Below are 24,411 nucleotides of genomic sequence, written 5' to 3' on the forward strand. Positions count from 1 at the left end.
CAGGAAAAGAAGGTAGGTAAATTGTTGATTCCGTGAAGTAGAAAGTAGGATAGGGTTCACTGGTAGGGAAGGGCAGCTGAAAGCCAGAAGATAGGCATCAGGATAACAAGAAGGAGTAAATTCCAGTGTGCCATAGCACAGCAGAGAGACTGTGGTACAAATATAAATCTATTTACATGAATTTTATTAGAACATAGGAGTTCAGTTTCTCAACAAAAATAAATGACAAATGGAAAAGGGGATGCTAATTACCTCAATTTGATTATTACACAATGAATATACTTACAAATGTGTATACATTTAAAATTGTAACATGGAGCCCTATAAATGTAGAAGACTGCTCATTCATTTTATAGCTGCCCAGACCTGAATAATCACACAGAAACTGTATTAATTACAACACTGTTTGTCAAATGATTTAGGCATATTTCTAGCTAGCTCTTACATCTTAAATTAACCCATTTCTATTAATCTGTGTATCAACACGAGGTTGTGGCCTACCAGTGAGGTTTCGGTATCTTTCTCCTTCGACATGGCATCTGTTTGACTCTGCCTTCTTTCTCCCAGCATTCAGTTTAGTCTTCCCACCTAGATCTATTCTGCCCTGTCTTAGTCCAAAGCAGCTTCTTTATTAACTGCTGGTAATAAAACATATTCATAGTATACAGAGGGGAATCCCACATCATCTAAATACATGCAATTATGTTTTTTGAAAAAAAAAGAAACTGTTGTAAATTTAGCTCAGTTGATAGCTTGTTTGCCTGTCATGCCCTGGATTGGATGGCCAGAACCACATATTTTCTAAAACATATAACTCATTATGGACTTAAATTAAAATATATTGTAATATTTTGATTGCATTCTGACAATACAGTTTGATTTGAATCAGAGGTTAGAGGTAGCCACCAGCTGACGAAAATTAGCCATAGAGGTTTTGGAAAACTGAGGACAGATAGAGAGACAGGAAGTCATAAGATGAATGGAGGAATAGAAGAGATGGTGGTTATTGGTCTCCACTGCTTCTCTGATCATTCAGGTTCTTATCCCATATCTGTAATTTCTAATTTTTATTGATAAAGAATAATTAGAAAACACATCAATATATAAGTAATCCTTATGAAGCATTACAGGTAAAATATTTGACAGCCAATTCGTTAAATGAGTCTTAGAAATTCAAATAAATATTGGATATTCTACTCTCTCTTCATTAAGGGAATGCAAATTAAAGTCCCATGAGAACGGCTGAAGTTGAAAATATAGTGCGGATAGATTGCTCATGTAGTTCTGACAGAAGGTGACATGACGACCTTGGAAAGAACTGTCCCATCCTCTTGTACAATGTTATATAGTTACTTTAGGATGTGGTAATTCTACCTCTGAATTCTATTTAAGAAATTAAAAACTAGCTCCTCAATCAGATGCACCCAAATATTCAGCTGTATTCATTCCCTTTAGTTTATATGTGTTTAGTACATTCATTAATAGACTTATATTTATACCTGTCATTATTTGTTTTCTAAACATTTGATGTTTTTCTATTTTTCTTTATAATCTTATTAAGTATTAATAGATATATGTGTACTACTATTAGTTCCTTTATTATGTTTTAATTATTTCCTTACAGTTTATTCTGGGGTCTGAATTATTTGCTTTTTTGTTAATGCTGTTTTGATTGTTCCAGACAGGTTTTTTTTTTTTTTTTGTGTGTGTGTGTGTGTGTGTGTAGCCTTGGCTGCTCTGTAACCATCTCTGTACACCAGGCTGGCCTTGAACTCACAGAGATCTGCCTGCCTCTGCCTTTCAAGTGCTGGAATTAAAGGTGCACACTTGGTCCCAGGGTTTGTGCTATTAAACTTAGCTTTTTATTTTATTTTTCTCTTTTTTATTAAAAATTTCCACCTTCTCCCCTCCTCCCATTTCCCTCCCACTCTCCCCATTTCTCCTCCCCTCTCCCTCTTCAGTCCTAAGAGAAGTCAGGGTACCCTGTCCTGTGGGAAGTCCAAGGCCCTCCCCCCTCCATCCAGGTCTAGGAAGGTGTGCATCCAAACACACTAGGCTCCCAAAAAGCCAGTACATGCAGTAGAATCAAATCCCAGTGCCATTATCATTGGCTTCTCAGTCAGCCCTCATTGTTAGCCACATTCAGATAGTCCGGTTTGATCACATGCTCGTTCATACCCAGTCCAGCTGGCCTTGGTGAGCTCCCATTACATCAGTACCACCGTCTCCGTGGGTGGGCTCACCCCTCGCAGTTCTGACTTCCTTGCTCATCTTCTCCCTCCTGCTGCTCTTCATCTAGCTTTTTATACAGTCTACTCAGTTTTAATACTGATTAAATTCCACTTTTACATCAATACATCTTTGTTTGCTCCTACTCTGTGTTAGTATTCTTATATCTCCATAAAAATATATCAATTTGTCTTATGTAAACATGTATATATGCAAATAACACATATATGACATTATGTAAACAAATGTAGAAGTATAAACACTATAATGTTCAATTAATATTTTCTGTATTTTATAGAAATTAAGAAAAAAATTCTAAACTCTTAAATTTTTATATGTATTTGTGTTAAAACTTTTCGCTGTGCAGTGGTGAAGCATGTCTTTAATCCCAGCACTCAGAAGACAGAGACAGGCGGATCTCTGTGAGTTCGAGACCAGCCTGGTCTACAGAGCAAGTTTCAGGACAGGCTCCAAAGCTACAGAGAAACCCTTGTCTCTGAAAAAAGAAAAAAAAAAAAAAAAACCTCACAATAACAACAAAATAAAACCCCAAATAAAAACTTTTCATTTCCTCTTTTGAATGCACATTTCAGCTGAGGCCGATTATTTTAGAACAAAATGCTTTTTTATTGATGTCACTTTCTTGACTTGGCACACAAAGTTTTACTACAGCATTTTCATATATACTTTGTATGTTCATTTTCTCATCTTCCTTCCCCCATTCCCCTACCCCTTCCTGCTGGAGCTGGGTCTTTCTCTCCCCGCAACAGAACCTTCTGCTTTCATGCCATGTGTGTTCTCCTGACCCTCCACATTCAGAATGCTATCTGCTATCATACCCACACATAAATATTAAAGTCTATAGTCTGCATGAGAGACAGTACAATGTGCCATATCTGTCTCTCTGTGCCTGGCTTATTTTACTTAACATAATTACTTTCAGGTCTATCAGGGTTCCTACAGATGCCATTTCATATTTCTTTATGGTTGAACACAATCCCACTGTATATATCTAACACATTGTATTTACCATCCTTCTGTTGATGGACATCTTGGGCTGGCTGATTCCATAGCTTAGCTATTCTGAATAGTGCAGGAAAAAAGTCATGGCTATGCAGCATTGTGTGGTCGGACTCAATTCTCTGAGTACATTCCTAGGAGTGGTGTGAGCTCCATCTTATAGTAGGTTTACTTTTGGCTTAATGAGACATCTCCACGGTGATGCTCATAAGGGCTGCATCCATTTACACCTCACCAGCAGTGACTATGTTTTCCCCTTGCTCGGCATCCTGGCCTGTAGGTGTGTCCTTTTTTTCTCTTGATGCTGTTCATTCTGACAGGTGACATGGAATCCCAAAGTAGTTATAATTTGCAATTTTATGATGGTTAAGGGTGTTGAACACTTTTCACCTATTTATTGATCATTTGTTTTTTTCTTTGTTCAGTTCAATAGCCCATTCATTGATCAGAAGATCTGGAGATTCTTTGTCGCGAGAGCTCTATTTGAATAGGTCTTTACTCTAGACATTAGCTATCAAGCACAGCTGACAAATTTTTTCTCTCTCCCATTTCATAGGCTTTTCTCTTTATCATGCTGAAAATTTCTTTTACTATGCAGAAGCTTTTCTGTTATTATTTTGTTTTTAATATCGTGTAATCTCATTTGTCAACTCTTAGAGTTATTTCCTGATCTACTGGAGTCATTTTCAGAAAATTCTTACCTATGTCTGTATCTCGAAGTATTTTTGTTAACAGGTTCATCATTTTAGGCCTGATATTAAGGCCCCTTTTGAATTGATTTTTGTTCAAGGTGAGAGATCAGGATGGAATTTCAAACCTCTGAATGTAAAGATCCTGTTTTCCCAGTGTTTGTTTTTCAAACCCACAGTCGTCCATTCTCATTGCACCTGGGCTGCATTTGGAAAAACCTTGGAAACAAGCCCCTCCCCCAAGGGGGATGTCTGTGAGGGTGTTTCCAAAGGGGTCTAACTGAAAAGGATGGCTTCCTTTGGATGTGGGCTGGGGTCCCAGACTGCAAGCAAGGGCTCCTGATTATGGACACAGTGTGGCACACGTGACCAGCTGCCTCATGCTTCTGTCGAAGCTTCTCAGATAGCATGGACTGTATTCTCAAACTGAGAACCAAAATAATTCCTAATTTCTTAAATTGCCTTTTGTCAAGTACTTTGTCAAAGTCACGAGAGAAGTAACTAAGAAAACACCTGTTTTGAAAATGAGGTGACTCTTGCTGTGGGGGTTTAGTTCCAGGCCCCTGCTCCATTCCATTGTTCTGTATGGGTTTCCAAGGCAACACCAAGCTCTTTGTCACTACAGCCTCACGGTGCAGTTTGAGGGCAGCTACTGTGACACCTTCAGCACTGTTCTTTCTGCTTAGGATCGCCTTGACTATTCAAGGTCTTTTATGTTTTCACATGAAATTTAGGGCTTGACTTTAGTCTTCATAAGAATTTCATTGGAAATCTGGTGGGGATTATGTGGAACCCACAGAACACTCTCAGTAATATGTTATTTTCTTTATATTTAGTCTTCCTATCTATCAGCAAGAAGTAGACCAAAATACGTTCTTCTATTTTTGTTTTTTAATTTGTGTTTTTGTTTGCTTGTATGTTTGCATACCACAGGCATGCCTGGTTCCCATGGAGGCCAGAAGAGGGCATCATTGATTCCACTGGGACTGGAGTTACAGACAGTTGTGAATTGCCACACTGGTGCTGGGAATCAAGCCTGGGCCCTCCACAAAAGTACCCAGTGCTCTCAACTACTGAGCGGTCTTTCCAGACCCACAAACACTTTCTTACTGCTTCTTATGAAAAGTATCTGTGAAAATATTTTAACAGAGTTTCCTTTTTAGAACAGTTTCTGGGTTAGAGAAAAATTGTGCCGAAAATGCAGACTTTCACATGCATCCTGTCCTCCCTCAAACACCCCTCGCATTAACATTGTGAGTTAGAATGACCTGCTTATTAAAATCCATGAACCAATACTGACACTTAGCATCAGCTGAAGCCCATAGTCCATGCCCAGGTTTACTCTCTCTGTTGTGCAGTTTAGCACTGCCTAATGTCATGGATCTACAACAGAGTACAGGGCAAAGCATCGTCACTGTTCTAAAAGCCTCCAAGCTACACCGACTCATTTTCTCTCCCCTTTCTCCTACCTGGAAACCACTGAACTTGTTAGCATGTTCCTGTTTTTTACAGTATAGAGTGATTGCTACTCTGTATCCTACATAGCCTTTTCACACTTCTTCTTCTGCTGGGCATTGTAGCATATGCTATATTTACATATAATTACAGCACTTGAGAGCCTATAGCAGGAGGACTGCCATGAGTTCGAAGACATCTTGGACTATAAAGTGAGATCCTGTCTCAAAATAACTGAAACAAACCCAAAACACACACACATACACACACACACACACACACACACACACACACACACACACACACACAGACACACGCATGCACACACGTAGCCTTACCCCTTTCATCTTTCAGATTGCAATATACATTTAGTTTTCCTTCATGTCTATGTTTTGACATTTCTTTTTAACTTGGAATAATATCTCAGTATATGGTCACAATGTAGTTTTTAAATTGCTTTTATTGAGCTGTATACACAAAGTAGATTTTTTTCGATCTGTTTATCTATTAAAGGACATCTTGGTTCTTCCTGATTTTTGACAGCTTTGAAGAACCCATAGGCAGGTTTTTATATGGACACACATCACCAATCCGGTTGGGAAAGCACTGTGGAGTGTGAGTGCCGCCCCATGCAGTGTTTACCTTTGTGAAGAATAGCTGAGCCACCTTCAGAAGTGGCTCACTCTTTGTGCTCACTCCAACAGTGAATGAATTTCTGTCACATCCCCTTTATGCTATCACTTAACTCTTGTTAGCACGCTGGATCCAAGGCATTTTAGTAGGTCTAGAACAATTTCTTGTTTTGATTTGCAATTTCCTACTGAGAAATGTGAACTTCATATGTTTATTTTACCATTCGTGTGTCCTCTTTGAAGAGGTGTTGGCTTAGATCTTTTTAACCCATTTTAAACAAGTGTTTTTATTTACGTGTGTGTGTGTGTGTGTGTGTGTGTGTGTGTGTGTGTGTGTGTGTGTGTGCTGCATGTATGCACATGCCCATAGAGGACAGAAGAAGGCATCAGATCCTCTGGAGCTGGAGTTAGAGGCAGCTTTGAGCCACCAATGTGCTTACTGGGAATTGTACTCTGGTCCTCCGGAAGAGAAGCAAGTGCTCTTAACCCCTGAGCCGTCTCGTCAGCCTTACACTCATTTTAAATTGGGGTGGTTGTTTTGCTTTTGTTGAGTTTTAAACTAGCTCCTTCCTTCCTTCCTTCCTTCCTTCCTTCCTTCCTTCCTTCCTTCCTTCCTTCCTTCCTTCCTTCCTTCCTTCCGTTCTTCCCTCCCTCCATCCCTCTCTCTTTTCCTTCCCTTCCTTCTTTCTTTCTCTTTCTATCTTCTCTAAATAATGATTTATCCTGGATATGGGGCTGTGATGGCGCAGTTGGATAGAGTAAGATTCTGGGTATTAGACAATATGCACTCACAGTGGCAGAGTCAGGCAGAAAGTTGGAGCCAGTTGTCCTGGTGTCAGGCTTTAAGAGTTCTTGGGTGTGGTTAGGGGGGTCTCATGGAGAGATAGACGTTAGCCAGACAGGAAGTTGCAGTGGGTATGAGTTTTATGGCTCAGACTTGTCCCCAAATCCAGGTCCCATCAGGCCAGGGAAGAAGGACAGACAGTTGGGCAACTTCTCTAGAGCTGGGACAGGTTGGGGGCACTGTCTCGTGGGTCTGTGTCTTTACCCTAGCCAGAAAGGAAGGGCTGGCCCAGGAGAACAAGTGAGCAAAAGAAAAGGGGGTAGCCTGTGCTGGGTATCCCCAGCTGGCGTTTCTGTCTCATTTCTAAGAATCTCCCTGACTGTCCATCCTTCTCTTCATTCCATTCAGGGCATCATCTGACTTCGTTCCTCTCCTGCATGTCATTTGTGGGTTTTTTTTTTTTCTGAGCATCTCCCTATTTGTTTGGCTCAAAAATCAGTCTGCACCTGTAGAAAGACATTTCAATATCTAAATATTTAGTCTCCTTCCAAATGTGCTGTACACCTGCAATTCCAGTATTAAGGGAGTAAAGGTACAAGGATTGTGAGTTTGAAGCTGGTTTGAGATATGGAGAGAATGCGGGCCACCCTGAGGCCTTGTCTCAAAATAAAAAACAAACAAAATATTAAACGAAATATCACTTCTTCATCTTTCTAGTTTTTAGTACCCCTCTATGTCCCAAATCACCCAGACTGTAGGATCACATTCCAGAGTTTTCTAAACTAGAGTGATTCCTTAGATTAGCACTTTCTATGTTTGAGATGTGAATCTTCATCAGTTAAAGTCTTCCACTATTTTCTCCTAGTATGTGGCTCATCATTTCATCCTCTTGAAAGTCTTTCATAGACCAGAAATCTTTAACAGTAATGAGATCTGATTGGTAGTTTCCTATTCTTTCATGATTTTTGCTTATAGTCATATCTTACATGATTTTAGTTTCTTAAGATTGAATATTAAATGATTAAAACATTTTCCTTTATGTTGTCTTCTAGCAGTTTTATAGTTTGGGGTTTTACATGTAGTTCTAAGTTCCATTTTGAGTTAATTTTGTAAGAAGTTTAAGGTCTCTGTATAAGATTTTGTGTGTGGGTGTGTGTGTGCGTGCATGTGCGTATGTGTGTGCATGTGTGTGTGGTGTATCTGGATGCTAAAAGAACTAGCTGTCTTCTCAATGAGCCACCTGTGTTATTTTGACAAAAACCAGTTGGTTCTACCTGAACAATTTCATGCTACCCATTCCCTCCTGCTGGTCAGCATTTTCCCAGTCCACTGTCTTTATACCATAGCTTCACAGGAAGTGTCAAAGCTGCCCAAGCTGAGCAGTGGCAGTCCTCTGGTTTTGCCCTTTCCTCCACATTTTTGTTTTGTCGGTTCCAGGGGTCTTCTGGCTTTTATGTAAACTTGATAATCAATTTGTCAATCACCACTAAATGCCTGTTGGGATTCTGGTACAAGTGCATTAAATCTGTAAATAAACTTGGGAGAGGCTGTTGCCCTCTCACTATTGAGGTTCCAGTCCATGAACATGGTATAGCTCTTTGCGTACTCAGATCAGTTTCTCCATATGCACGTTAGGATTTATAGCTGAAGCATTACTGTTTTTGTGTTAATATGATGTGTATTCTTCATGGTAAAATTCAGTAATTTATTGCTGGCATTATCAGTAAATAATTGACTTCTCAGTATTAACCTTGAATTTGTTTATACTTTCATTGCAATATTTGGTATGCATTCTTTATTGGAACTGTCTCCGTAGATGATTGATTCTTTTAGTGCAGTTTCTGTTCTTCTATTAACAAATCTTTGTGATTGGTTCATCCCCCCTATGTACTCTTTTAATTCATTGCACATTTTCATTGTATTAGGGAACATAATTCTAACAGGGGGATTGGTGTTCTAAAAAATCTGACCCCATCTGAGAGCCAGCTGGTATTGACCACTCTTTCTCCCTGAACATCGGCATGGATGGGATACACTTTTCTGGTTTTGTTTTGCATTTTTGTAGCATTTTGTTGAAAACTGATATGTTTCATAATATAATGTTGCAGTTATGAACTGGGTCCTTGTAAGAAAACTTGTTGGAATTCATTTGCACAAACTCTCTTCTGTTTTGTGCAGCTAGAAAAGTCTGTGTTCAACTTTTGTGTCTTAAATTATGTTTCCAGTCTGGTGTTTCTAGGTGATCCCTCCAGTGACAGTTGGCTCCGTGGTCAACCAATGCCTGGGCACAGTGTTCCTCAAGTATCTCAAGCTGCGGGGCTTCTGTCCTTTGTATGCTTGCTGGGGAGCATGCCCAAGCGTTTATATTCACAGCCTGGTTTGGAGTTTCCTACCTTAGGTCATTCTGGTACAGACAGACAGTTTTCTAGAAGTCTCTCTCTTCAAAGCTTTCTTCTTATCCTTCTTGCTTATCTAGTGCTTATGGAAACAGGACCATGCCTCCAGCTGCAGAACAGCTGGCTTCCCCACGTCCTTTCGTTGCTTTATTGACAAGACTCTTGGTGTGGCTTTCACCTCTCATCCCTTGTCAAGCTAGCTGCTCCTGACTGCTAAGCAGCCCCTTGAAACAGTCAGCTCCACTCTCGTGGGAAACAGTGTCAACCAAACTGCTGCTCACTGTGGGGCAATGGGATTAACCCCAGGAATGAAAGTCACGATCCCATGATCACACAGACGGCCCTACTTAAACCAAATGAGCAGACATGAGTTTGAGAATGGATTTCATAGGAGAGAGGTCAGCATCAGAAGGGATGTGGGAGCGGATGGCAGGCAAGAGTGGCTAGTTCCCATCATGTACATGTGGTGACAGTGTCAATAGCAAATTTAATTAAAAATAGTGAAGAATTGATGGAGTATCCTGAGAAGTTCAAGCCTTTATCTTTGAGAATTAAAAAGGCATACAGTTTTTTTGTTTTTGTTTTTCCAAGCAAACAGGTAGAGCACATTTTCTAACACTCCTTCCACGATAGGGTGACGTCAGTGTGGGCTCCGGGATGAAGATGGGAATGGAAGTTGTGTTGTTGTTTTCAGACCGCAAATGTCCCTGATTGTCATACAAGCTCTTCGGCCACAAAAACGACACAAGTCATAACATAGAAAAAAACTATAAAGAATCCCAAAGGACCATCCAACCATGATCCAGCTTTTACGTCGGCAGTAAATTCCTCTTTCCTGTTCTACCTTACTGTTCCTTCAGGTTGGTTATTAGAGCAGTTAGCTTTCATTCCTGACTAATGACAGGAAAGACCAAGCAGACTCCCTCACTTACGAATACAGTTCGGAGAAGCTAGAAAATTATATTCTCAACTCTAAAACGCTTCATGCTGTATCACATTTTTGTCTTTTACTTGGCTGGCTTTAAGAATTTCAAAACTGGGACTGGAGAGATGGCTTAGAGGTCAAGAGCACTGGCTGCTCTTCCAGAGGACCTGCATTTTCTCTCCAGTACCCACATGGTGGCTCACAACTGTCTAAAATTCCAGAAGAGCCGCTGCCCTTTATTGGCTTCTGCAGGCACTATATGTAGATGGTGCACAGACACACGTGCAGAAAAGCATCCATAGGAAAAGAAATAAAAAGTAAACCAGCAAACAACAAGAAGCTTCTAAGTATAAAATAAATAAAGATACTTGGTTCGGGACAACTTTGATAAGCGCTAATATATGCTATTTCAGGGTCACTATTCATTGTAACAGCAATATGATTACAACAGCTAATACTAATACATTCTATGAACTTTAGTTTCATGCTCCCTGTCTGCTTTATTTTGCGGGGCTGGAGGGGACAATCAGTGGCTAAAAGGCTTTGCTGCTCCTCCAGAGACCAGAGTCCAGTTTGGGCCGTCCACATCACAAGCACCTGGAACTTTTGCTCCAGGGGTTGCCGCTCTCCTTACTTCACTGGAGGTGCCCTCACCTGTGCTAAAAAAAAAACACCAAATAACTATTTTTGCTTAATTAAAAATCCCACACGAGGTGGCACAGGTTGTTAATTTTCAGCAGGGATTCAACATGGTTTTAACGTTGCTTTTAGAAATCTCAACTTCACAAAATGAATTTAACTCCTAGGAAGATGTAGAACATTTTTCATGTGTGAAGAGATAACTTGGCCATATTTCACAAACACTTATTTTTGTAAAGTTTTCAGAATCTTTCCTGAGATACTAAAAACACTTTCCCCCAGATTTGAGGTTTCTAAATGAAGCTCATGAGTTAGAGTCTATATTGATCTCATATACCATTAAGTGGCAAAATGGTACAATTCATCATGGCCACATGGCATTGTGGGAAATTCTCTCCATGGCTTGGGTTCTCTGTTTATACTTTCTAATTTCCTCACATCACAGGCTAATGACAGAGGAGCTTCCTTTTCAGGTTATTGTTTCCAACAAGCAACTGCATAGAAACAAGCAATTATTTCTGAAGTTGCATCCTTTTCCCTACACTGTTTAAAGCAATGATTTGTTTATTTCAAGCTTCAAATTCTATTTTCTACCTATAAGACAAATTACCTTATGCATGAATATGAGAACACATAGATTCTCTACACACTGGCCAGTAAAAATATCCCTATGCATAGCATACTAAATACGTTGTGGAATTCTACTGACCTAAGTACATGCAAGGTCTTCCTGTTGAAGATCATGTATATAAAATCACACGTACACACACACACACACACACACGGTGCACGCACTGACATGAGTAGCCATGAAGCAAAGAGACATGACCTTACATGAACAAGAAAAGCAAATGAACAGACTTGGTTTACATAGAAAGGATGCCACACAGCTCACAGGAGTACATTGCTATCTTTTCTCCAGCTCTCCAGAAATCACCACTCCTGGCCTTTTGTATATATCAGTCAGTATCAAACAAATCCCATTGTCTCGACTCCTGACATTGTTAACATAAACGCTCATTTCCCTCCACTTCTGGCTTCCTTTCCCCAGCTTCTTCCCATGGCTCCATCTTCCATCCCACACACAGCGTCCCCAGAGTTTATGATGAAGGGTCTTTCCTCTTTCTTTCTTCCAGGTCATTCTCCTCTCTCTGCCTTTCCTGCAAGACCCCTGTGATTCAGATTCAGACCACCAAACACCTCCTTATTTCAGACCTGGTCTTCCGCATTTCGGGTTGTCTCTGAATTGCATGCCAGAGGATGGGTGGAAACTACATGTAATGTCCTTGAAAGAACAAGGCTGCCCAGAGCTGTCGGACAGGTGCAGTCCATCTTCGTTGGCCCCACAGTTACATTTCCTAGCAGAGTAGGAAGACAGACTCAGTGACTCTTGAATGCTTGCCTGCAGAGGAGATACACTTCCTATAGTTCTGGGTGATATGGTTGACTAGTAATTGGTACATAGCTTTGTGTCCATTTCTCTTTAACGATCCCTTACTTACCATGTGCAGTTGATTCGTTAACACTGAGCTCAGAGCTGAAAGCACAGTAATTTATGTGTTTTCCCCACAGGACCTGTCACTGCTCTCTTTCACAGAGGCGCACCACTGAGGCCTGCTGAACAGTGCTTCAGGGCTGAAATCAGGCTCCATTTTTATATCATGAAAACATAAAAATAGAAAAATGCAGGAAAAGAACAAAAGAAAAATCATGAGACTACATGGACCGTATAAAGAACATGTGTTTACAGTGTGCCTTGTGTAATTCAAATTTATTGCAGCTCCGTGTTAGCTTCTGAATGTCTGCAAAAGTACCATTACCACTGACTTTGAGACTGAAAATATATTTTAATGAGAATGTGAATTTGCAAATGGAGAACCCAAAGATAATAAAGAACAATATTCTTTAAATAATCAAAACATTATGGGATAAGGATGTAACTGGTGACCAAAAAAGTTTCTTTCACTTTTTTAAAGCATGTTCCATCTTAATCCAGATGACATTGAACTTTTGATAAAGCTCTATTTAAAACTTTGTCTTTTCTTGTCTCTACAGGATGCTTCTGAATTACAGTTTATCATAATAGGCATTATAACCCAGCTTCCCTTGAAAGCCCTGGCTTTTCTTTAATCACTGGTCTCCAGGGCTGTAACTAAACTTAGGTCATCAGCATTGCGTTCAGGGGAAATCCCTCATTCAAAAGCACAAGGGAGAGCTTAGCCCAGTAATCTCGGAGGAAGAGACTTCTATCTTACCATCAAACAGTGTGGTTTTCTGGGACTGGGGAAGTTCTCTCCCCCCATATCTCCCCTTCCTGCCATTCCTTTATTCTGTACCATAGTTTTCTGCAAAAAAAAAAAGGAAGGCACTTGTTTGACATTTGGTTCCGGGCTGCTCCAGCAGGATCAGGACAGGACTGTGGCTCACATGAACAGGGTTGGAGATGTGGATGTCAGGGGCCTCTGAAGGAACAACCTGGGATTTCCACTTGTAAGGTTTAACATGGAGCCGCAATTCGAGGTTTAATTGGGTTTGCTTTTTTCTCTGGGCTTTGTATATAGTGACGTGTGTGTGTGTGTGTGTGTGTGTGTGTGTGTGTGTGTGTGTGTGTGTGTGACAGACAGAGAGAGAGAGAGAGAGAGAGAGAAGGGAGAGGGAAGGAAGGAGAGAGGGGGAAAGGAAGGGAGAGAAAGAGAAAAAGGAGAGAGGGACAGAGGGAGAGGAGAGGGAGGGAGGGGAGAAGGGAGAGAGAGGAGAGGGAGGGAGAGGAAGAGGTCCTCCATGACAGACACAACTCATTGACAAGGACTCACGGCAGAGTCTAACCAGCAGAGCTGTCTGTAGACACACCTTAGGTCTTTGTGAGATCAGGAAACAGAAATCAACTTTCAAAGTGGTTTTCAGGTTGACTTTTGGTTCTGTTAAATGTTAAATCTTCCTTTTTTTAAAAACAACAACAACAACAACAAAGCAAACAAACAAACTCTTTGGACAAATTAAACGTCACCATCAAATCCCCCTGAGTGCGGAAATCCACCATCAGGAACTGATGCTATTTGGTGGGTGGGTAGGGAATAATGGGTTAGAAAAGCTTTCGTTTTGTAGCTGTGTCACCATCGCTGTTCTATCACATCATCTTTACTTGCAATGAACAAAATCATCCAAACTGGCGATGCAACGCAGCAGCCACACAGTAAGCACCAAAGAGCGGGACTGCGTCATCAGGAGGCAAAGAAGCCCACAGCATCCTGGACTGAGCTGAACACTCACTCCTCAGCTCAACACCAAGTTGAGTTGCATTTTGCCTACAATGAAATTGATTTCCTTTGCTTCCAGAGAGATCCATGCCTTATTTGAACCTTGCTTCCACAACATCAACGTGGAGAAAACAGTACTTCCCAGCAGTCCATCCTTTTAGGACACTCGGTGACTCTATGCTTTGCTAAACACAATTTTTCCAGATGAGAACACCCTTCTAGCATTCCAGAGGTCTCATATATTGCATGAAAATATTTATGTATATATGTATGTATGTATGTACGTACGTACGTACATATGTATGTATACATATATGGGCAACACTATAATTTCTGGCTCTATTATTCTTTTCTACTTGGCTTCTTCTTCTCCATACCTTTGCCAAATAGCTTACTCTACTAGAGGCCATGTCTCCACAGTTACACACCAGTTTCTAATTGCATTGGAAATTACATGCCTACATGAAATGAATGGAGCTATAACTTCTGGGTTTTACCTTTGAGAAGTGGCTGCTTAATGCTCCATTATTCCCATATCACAATACTGCCTCTTGGTCAGTTGGCACTTCCCATGCCTCCCCTCCATCCCATCCCTACTTGGAGTTGCAGCCCCTGGGAGAGTTCTCATCCAAGGCCAGGAAAATCCTCCAGGCACCAGAGAAGAGAAGAAGTTAGCAAAGTGCAACTGGTTTTGAAAGCTTCCTTGCTTTTCAGCAAACGTGTTTTCTTCCTGTCACGGAGCTGAGAACATATGCAGCACCTGGCAGATGATTTCTTCGAAGCTTAAAGTTAGGAGAGGGGAAGGCTGACTCACAGCTTCTTACACTGCATGTGTGAAACCTTTTGAGAAAATTCGGAGGCGGAAGAGCCACAGGATTTTGATGATGCTCTCGATTGTATTTAATCAGCAGTGGAAGCAGAGAGAACCTACTGCCTCTTGCCTTCTGTCCCTGACCTTTACAGACTTCAAAAGAAAGCAACATGGACGGGTGTGAAGTGCCAAAAGAAGGTGACAGTTTTCGGTAGCTGTGGTCTGATCTCTTGGCATCCTTTGGATTCAAGTTTTATCTATGAGAAGGACAAAGGCTCTGGGGGACCACACAGTCGTCAATGGGGTACTGACTCTAATCACTGCGCTCCTTACACTATACTTGTAGCTTTCTTTGAAAGTCTCATGCCATTCAGAATTTTTACTAAAAGGGAGATACTGTAAGGAATGGGGAGCTAAAATATGATTCTTATTATCATAGTTTATTTCAGGAAATGATTCTTTTGTCTGTCATTGCCATGTATGTGCAGGTGTCACCCACAGACATTGGTTCTAACCCCATGCAAAGAACACCAGATGAAGCACTTACTTATGTATGTTCTGTACCAGATATGAGTGATCAGGTCTGACTGCCCAGTATGGTCACAGGAACAGGCCACCACACAGACATACAGGTTCAGTGTTTGAGTGTTCAAAGAAAGGATTTTACATGCTGCATAAAACTCCACAATATCCGACAAGGGTCCTTTCAGATATAATAGCCTTATTAAATATTTACATTAACATGCTTTCTTTTTAAAATTTAAAGTTTATTTTATGTGCATGAATGTTTGCCTGCATGTATGTCTGTGTACCATGTGCATACCTGATGCCCATCGAAGCCAGAAGAGGGCATCAGATTCCCTAGGAACAGAGTTAGAGATGGTTATGAGCTCCCATGTGGGTGCTAGGAATTGAACTTGAGCCCTCTGGAATAGCAGCCAGTGCTTTTAACCATGGAGCCATCTCTCCAGCTTCTCTGTTGTGATTTCTTTATCACATAGTTTAGGATACATTTTCCACAAGAAAACCCACCTGCAGTGTGACAGAGTTTTATCAGCCACGGCACGCCCAGATGAGCCAGTGCAGTGAGAAACCAGGCACACTGGACTTGGGATCAACTAGTCCAGCTTGAACCATAGCAATCCTAGACTTCTGGAAAGCTCCCAAGCTCAGAAGGCAAAGGGCTCTGTCAGTTTCCATAACATAAGCCAGAAACTGCAGCAGAAACCAGGACTAAACCAGGCTAAGCGACAGTCACATCTGCTCCATTCCAGAGCTCTGGTCCAGCACTGGACTTTCTACTAAAGCACAGTGTGATCTTGAGTGAAGCATCTACACTGTGTGGACCCCAATGTCCTATGTGTAAGGCAGGGCAGCAAGTCCCCCGTGCACAGCTGTGAGGACTAAAGATACCACGTGTCTGCACCGTGTGTGACACATAGCCAGACAGGGACTAGAGAGCAGCGATTATCTTGTGTGTCGTGATTATCCACAATCCTGAGATTTGAAACATGCCTTTTTTTTTATACCCCAGTAAACAAGTTCAAAGTCTTTTTTTTTTTCAAGTACATTATCTAGTTAGGGGTTAAAAATCCAAATCCCTCTATATGTTCTGCTCTGCTTATCAAAGGCTCCCTGTAATGCCTGTTCACCGGTAAGTAAATTACATGGGTTATTCTTCTACATCCAGTTAGTCTTGAACCACATTCCATGCAGTAATGGGTCAGTTTCTTTACTCTCTTCTCCTTCCTACCACATTCCATACCCCCAAATGATTCCAGTTTTCGCTTGCCTTGAATGTGAATTTTCATGTGTATTTGACAAAAAGTCCTTTAGCTGTGGGTTCTTTGAGCACCCACCAGCCCCAATCGTCGGCAAGGAGAAGGTCTGCTGCCTTTGCCAGAATCCTCCCACAGAGAACAGTGGCTTTGCAATGAACAGCACATCCAGAAACGGCCGACTCTTTGATCTTTGATACTTGTACAGCTCTGAAGAAAAAGGCATTCCAGCCTCAACCACACACAGAGAGGGATACGGGTTATTTATGGAAGCCCCCTGACTCTGGGCTTAGCCTGGCTCTGTAAAGACTCAAATACACACATCACTTTGACTGGCCAAATTGCTCCAGCCCCTTGCAGTTGTGTCTAATAGGATGGGAGTGGGAGGTGGGGTGTGTGTGTGTCTGGTCTTTGGCTTCTCCCTGGGGTGAGAAAGGTAGCTTGGCAGAGGCAGTCACAACAATATTTATAAAGACAGGAGAAAATAGAGTCCATATGTGTACAAAGGGAAATCAGAGTAAATCATGGGGGTGAAGAAGCCTCTTGACTCCGTTTCTGAGGTCTGGCGGCTTCTGGTGGAGTGAAGGGAACCAGCCTCTCTAGGCTTCAATACGCAGAGGCCAGTGTTCCCGTGTGGCCTCCTTCTAATCAAGTCAGCCAGCCCTGAAGCTTCTCAGACGAGCTGAAGCAAACTCTGGTTCCCTCCATTCAGATACTGTTTTGTAAGTCTAACCACCCAGAGAATTTCCTATCCCAGAGCGGAAACTGACCTGGAAGCTGACGTTCTGGTTCCTGCAGATGCTACAGATGCTATAGGGCATGTTAATACCTTCCTCCCCATGGTTTGCAAAACTTCATACCTAGGTCCTGCCTACTATCAGGTGTGCTGGCTCTATGGTGTGTCTGACTTTTGGTCCAGGATTCAACATGGAATGTCCCCGACAGGCTATTGTTCAGAACTCTGAGTTCCCAGCAGGCGGTACTGTCTGGGGAGGTTTGGGAAGCCTCAGGAGGTGGGCTTGCCTAGATGAATAGGTCACTGGGGCCAGGTTGCTGGGGAGTCTTTCCCCTGGCTCTTTGGCATTTTCCCGTTTCTGAGCACTGTGAAGTGAACACGGGCCTTCTGTCACACATCCTGCTGCCATGATGCTCTCTCTGCACAAGTCCACAAAGCTAAGCTAAGTGGCCAGGGAATAAACCTCGTGGAGCTGTGAGTCACCCAAAACTTTGCCCCTTCAAGTCTCTCTCTTAGCGATTTGAGGCCATTATGCAAAAGTAACTAAGATAAACACTAAATCAAGAACCAAGTTAAATAAAAATGGTAGCATGGTAAGATCTAGTCTCTTTACTACCTTTCTCTGGGTCCAATATACTGAACTGACAGATTTATAGTGAAAACAGGCTGAATAAATATGGTGGGAATGTCAGTAGGCCAATTTCCTATCTAGATACCCAAGGCCATCCATGCAGCTGACTTTGGACAAAGAAAGCAGGGTCTTTGAGTAGTTTCTTATTCTGTAGTGGTTATGATAGCTTCAAGGTAGAGTCTAAACAAGACAGACATATCAATGTCAGTGAACATGATACGCATCTTGGTAAATAGCACATCTGCTCCTACCACTGGGAACACAACCAATAAATAACAGATAAAGCAATATACGGCTGCATTTCACAAGAAGTACGTATGGGAAGGTTGCCTGGTTCATCACGCAGGTTCAACATTTTGTTCCCTGGGCTCAGGGAAGAACTCTGAAAGTCACAGTCTACAAATATAGCTTTGTCTCACAATTAATTCAATCATGTCATTATTAAGTTTAAAAATAACAACAACAACACAGGACTTACCTAAGAAGAAAACATGGTAGGGGAGGAGTCGCCAGATGAGCCGTATCCTCCTTTGAGGGCAACTTTTACAGTCTCTGGGCTGTGGTCCCACTTTTGTCTCTGGGATACAGTATAGTCAGCTACACACTCAGGATCCCAGCATTTCCATCTGTTAAATACAAATAATAGTGCAATTGTTTACCCAATAACTGCTTCATGAATTTTAGGGTCCCAGTCTGACGGAAAAAAAGGAAGAACAAAGACTAGAAGAATGCTATCTGTAGAGCAGGACATACAGATATCACACAGACCCCCACACAGCTATTCAGACTTAGGGCTCTTAGCTGGCAGTCTCTACCACTTGCTGTTTAACCAAAACATGAGTTAGATACCACAAGGCAAGGCAAATCCACTAAACTAGACCAACCAGGAAAACAGCAGCACATTTCTAGTGTTGAGGGCAAGAGAAATGGGAAAGGCTGATTGGGAGTCAGACAGTACAGAGAGAAGCCCATTGCCCTGTGACTTAGTGCCAAACACTGTCCCTCAGAGACCCCAGTACACAGAGATAGATACTGAATCCCATGATCATCTTATGATCCAGGCTAAGTGGGAATTGGCATGAGACTGTGGGCGGATTCAGTGACTGGACCACTAGTGACGTGACTTGCCCAGCACAAAGAACGCAGCCTAAATAGAATTGCCCAGGTTCAAACATTTAAAATTTATGGCTGAGAATGACAGGCACATCTGTGTAGGGAGGTTGTAGGATCATTGAGAAGTCCCAGTTCTGTTCTTTCCCTACCATTGGTAACTTCCCAGCGACTAGAAGCTGCGGTGATTTGGCTGAAGGCAGCAGGCTTGGTGCACACAGAACAGGCCAGTTGTTTAGAAGCAGTGTTTTCCCCATGGACATTTGCTGCTATAAATCCCTCTCAGGGCCTGGAAAACACATTTCAAGTGGAAAGAAATGGTGGATGGGAGTATGAAAGTTGCCACTGATGGTAATTTAAAATAAATTGCAAAATACCATTGCATATTAACTCAAGTTTCTAAAACATGGAATTCAGATTATTTATTGTGCTGAGTCTACTAATTATTAAATTAAACATTAACTTCATATTTAGTTACTTTTTACAAAAAGTATGACTTTGGAATCAAAATGGTCTTCTATATACTATGTCTAAATTAGGAGAGGTGCCAGAAAGCCTGAGGTCTGTGTCTCTGAGCTACTAACCCCTAGCCTTAGCTCCATTATCAATGAAATAAAAGCATAGAGATGCTGAGGGTCAGTGTACATTATGGCTTTGCCAGTGTACATCATGGCTTCTACTGTGGCTTCTATGACCACTTCATTTTGAGATTGTATGCATATTCTTTTTTGCTTGTTTTTTCTTTTTAAGATACTTTAATTTATCCTTTACAAATTTCCTATGTGTAGACAATATATCTTGATCAAATCTACTCCTAACGCGTTGTTTTGCATATTCTTACCTAAGTTGATTCTCTCTTTGGCTTAACTGAGACAGTTTTCCATTGGTGTGAGAAAATACCTGAGGTAATCAGCTTACAAAGAGGAAAGGTTTATATGAGCTTATGGTTTCAGTTTGCGGCTGCTTGCTTTGGCCTTGTGGCAGCATTGTGTGGCATAGTACAAGAGCATGGCAGAGGATGCCTCTTAACTTCATGGCAGCCAGGACTTAAGAGAGAGAGAAAGGAAAGGGCTGAGCTCCCAATATTTCCTTTAAGGAAACCCACTCCCACAAATATTTAACTGCCCACCACCTCCCAATAGGGTCGTTGGGTGGGAACCAGCCTTTAACATATGGGCCTTTGGAGGACATGCCAGAACCAAGGAACAGTAGAGCACCCAGATTCAACAAACTATGTCCTCAGTGAGCCATGGACCCAGGTTATGAAGTTGATCTGGTTTCGTATTCTGGTGTCTTTCCATTTACATATCAGTGTAATCACTGATTATGTCAACGAGTGATGCTTAATAAAATATTTAAAATATACCTCTTTGTTTCAAATTAGTGTTGGTATAATACCAATCTATTTCTTGGGTATCTTAGTAGAAAAATTCGTGAGGGTGAAATCTGGAGACTCCTGACTGACTGGGGGTAGGTGGGTAATTGAAAATTACTCATCAAGGGCTAGAGGGATGGCTCAATGTGCAGAGCACTTGCTTTGCAATCACTGAGTTCAGATCCACAGAACCTATATAAATGAAGCACATCTCTAATCCTAGAGCTTTTATAATGGAATGGGAGCCAAGAGACGGGAATCTCTGGAGGCTTGTGGGCCTGTTCATCTGTCGTATGCAGCAGTGAGCATAGCAGACTGTCTCAAACAAGGGAGAGGGCAAGGATGAACATCTGGTGCCATCTTCTGACTTCCACATGTGCACTGTGCCACACAAGCATCATACTCAAACACTTGAACATTTATTCACAAATGAAAACACAGAAATGTACACACATATAGACTCAACAGGAAAAACACACATCCATTATAAGATTTTCCAGGAAGTATATGATTTTCCAGGCGTTGCTTCCTACTCACTGTATTATACAATCCTGGATGTAACCTCACTGGCTAAGCAATGTTAGGGCCATTTTGCAACTGAGTCCACTGAACTCATGAAGATTAAACATGCTGTTCAAAGTCACACTGTTAGCGCAGAACCTGATCTCAAATCCAGATCTCTCAGAAGCTACTGTGTGTCTGTGCTGGCAACAATTAGAGATTATCTGCAAGTCTATTGCTTGAGACAAGTTGTTCATAAGCTACTCCTACCTCTTGTTCTCCCTCTGAAGCGTTGTTATCAGCTCTGTCCACTCCCACCACCCATGAGCTCACTCAGGCTCTAGATGCACCAGTTCCCCAGCTCACGGCTCCACCTGCACCCCCACTGGACCGGCCCAATTCTGTTTTGTTCCAAGGATTGTAAGTGTCATTTGCTCCCCTTTGGTGTTATATCCCCTTTCCCCTGCTTGCTTAAGCCACTGTATGAGAGAAAGGAGAGAGCAGTATGAAATGGTAACAGGTGAGAAAGAGGATGAACTGTGTGAACGCAGCAGGCGCTGAGGAGCAGGACAGGGAAATACATGCTTTAATTATTTTCTTGTTACTGGGACTTATTGGAAAGTAATTAATAATAATAATCCATTGCTTAATTATCTTTATAATACAATTCTGTAGGTTAATTCCGGAGAATTCAGACTCATTGGAGCACAGAATTGAAGAGCACAATTATTTCCCAATATTGTTTTTTCCCTTTCCACAAATGGGTAACTTCAGTTAGGTTACTGAAAATGGCCAAGCGAAAGCCCACAGAAGTTTGTGTTATAATGGATGAATAAGAACACGTGCAGTCTACAGTTGAAAAAAAAAAATCCAGTTCATGTGAAGTACTTGGTTTAAATTGAAAAATCTTTTCTCTTGATAAAATTAAAGGGCTCTGAGTTAGTTTAGATACTGTTGCTTAGTTTATATCACTGAGGAGGAGAATGTTTACTTGATCCATACTAACAAGTCATCTGAACTCCAGTTATTACCAACAAACCAGACAACCTTGAAACAAATGGACCATGAAACCGCCAAGTAGGAATGAGTGAATATTTTATTGCAGTTTACTGTATTGGCAGGACTATTGCAATATCCTGTGATTCAGAGTGACAAGCTGGTTCTCCGAGGGTTATCCCATGACAGCAAAATCTCAACGGGATAAGCAATTGTAAAATTCACCTTTATAAAGACTGTATTAGTGTGTGTTAATTATACAGTTAATGGGCTTCATGATACATTCATTCAAGCATGCCACATACTTCGGCCATTCATACACGCTTCTTTCTCCTCCTTCCTCTACTCCCTTCTCTTCTCAAAGATTCCCATTTCTACCTTCTTGTCATATGCTTACTTCCCTGATGGTCACCAGTTTCATCCTTTGTCTTGAAACTGACATAATTTGACTCATCTGTGCAGTTGAATAAAACTCTATCACGAATATAAGAAGTAGTTTCTGTGTCCTATGCATCTATTGGTGGACATCTAAGCTCATCTCCTTTTATAACGTAATCTTTCCTGACCCATTGGCTGTTGATCCAATTTTCTCCTTCGAGGAGTATAACTTTGTTTCACAAAACTTATAGAAATACAAGAACAAAACACAACAGTTTTCTCAAGTGTGAAATAGTGAATAATATTCCTAGTAAAAGACATGCTATTTAAGATTTGGGTATGGCAATACTGCCAGGCAGGAGGATCAGAAGTTCAAGATTATCCTCAGCTACATAGTGAGTTTGAGGCCAGTTTTGAGCTCATGAGACACTATTTCAGAAAAACAAACCAACCAAATACCACCAACCACCCAAATTGTTTAAAGAGAATAAAAATGAGAGGATTTTAAAACATGGTTAATACTAAATAAATCACTTTAGGCTTTTGCTAGACATTGTTGGTTTGATGGAGGCAAAGAGGGAGATCAGAACTGGCAATGTTGGAGGACCCCCATCTCTAGAAAGATCATCAAGTTGGTCCGCTAGGGAAGGCTGAAGCAGCAAGAATACTCCTACATAGCAGATGGGGAAGCTCTTCCTTGGTTCGATAGTGTGCCTCCCTGGCCAGAGGTGGTGCAGTCTAGAAAAGCATGTGACCTCAAGCTGATCTGTGCTGAGTTCCAGGGACAAGTGAGACTCAGAATGACATGGAGGAAAATGTGAGTGACTTTGGGACTGACTCAGAGTCACTGGGAGAAACACCAAGGATCGTAGTCGGAAGGGCTAAAATCCCAAATCTGCTCACCTCTGCATCCTCCGCCATGCAGAAATTAATGTCTACTCCCTTGAAAGGACCATGCAAATCCCCTTCACTTACAGTTTTGGCTTGCTTAGCAGGCTCCTCATCTTCAATGTCCAGTGTCTGAAAAATCTCTACATAGCTTTGAGGGACTCAGAGCAGCAGGTTTTCTTCTGCAGAGCCTAGCTAATTCCCATTTGTTAAAGAACAGTGAATGTAGTGGCTACGAATGTCTGTCTGAGACAACCCGATCTGAATTCAGATATCAACTATCTGGGCTAACTTTAGCTGTCAGCTTGACACAGCACAGACTCAACAAAGGGAGTCTCAACTGGGGGATTTCCCGGGTCAGACTGGCCTGAGGCCATGTCTATAAGAGATTGTCTTGACTGATGATTGATGTGAGAGGTCCCAGCCCACTGTGGGCAGCAACATCCCTCCATTCAGGACTCTAGGCTCTGTGAAAAAAAAGCTAGCAGAGTCCATGGGCAAGTCAGAAAGCAGGCAAGGAGGCAGCTATCCTTCATGGCTCTTGCTCAGGCTTCCTCCAGTCATAGACTGTTGCCTAGAAACACAGACTGAACCGAACACTTTCCTCCCCAAAATTACTGTTGGTCAGAGTGGTTTATCACAGCAACAACGAAATTAGAACATCATTCAGGCGTCGGTCAGCTTGTGCTTCTTCCACCTAGGAGCTTTGCTCCAGGACACACAGCTTTCACCTTCCGGACCCTTGTGTTTAGACTACCACAGTCTATCCAGGTCTGAGCAAGCCGGTTGACTGATCAAAGAATCAGTTTCATCATCTGCAATGTGGAACTGATAATGAAGACCGTGACAGTGCACCCTGCCATGTAGTTGTCTTGCTCACCAAATAAATACTTGTGACCCACATGGTAAACTAAATGAGTCTAAATGACAGAATCCTTCCATGTCACGTACAACATATCCTGCATTATCAAAGCACTCGCTTCCCACCTTCTCCACTAGAAGATGACCTCTTTTGGTGGGATCTGTTTTGTAGTCGTTTTTTTTTCCCATACCAAAAGCAAAACTTGTTATATAGTTAAATCATGCATTCAACAAGAGTTCATTGAACGGCTTCTCTCTGACAGACATTATTATGCTAATCATACCAAACATATAAGTGAACAGGGGCTCAAGAAAATAAG

General features: G+C 41.6%; 1 protein-coding gene across 3 annotated transcripts in view; it reads right to left on the reverse strand.

The window, feature by feature from the left end:
- Positions 1-24,411, reverse strand: part of Kiaa1217 (KIAA1217 ortholog) — a 789,856-nt gene that overhangs the window by 475,406 nt on the left and 290,039 nt on the right. For all 3 annotated transcript variants that reach the window (XM_085699015.2, XM_085699014.2, XM_087896327.1), the window contains exon 3: positions 18,461-18,608. The gene's annotated coding sequence lies outside the window, so the exon portion shown is untranslated. The remainder of the gene's footprint in view (positions 1-18,460; positions 18,609-24,411) is intronic.

The sequence above is a fragment of the Myodes glareolus genome, chromosome 14 (genome assembly GCF_982192425.1).
Source record: "Myodes glareolus chromosome 14, mMyoGla1.1, whole genome shotgun sequence".
Taxonomy (NCBI): Eukaryota; Metazoa; Chordata; class Mammalia; order Rodentia; family Cricetidae; genus Myodes; species Myodes glareolus.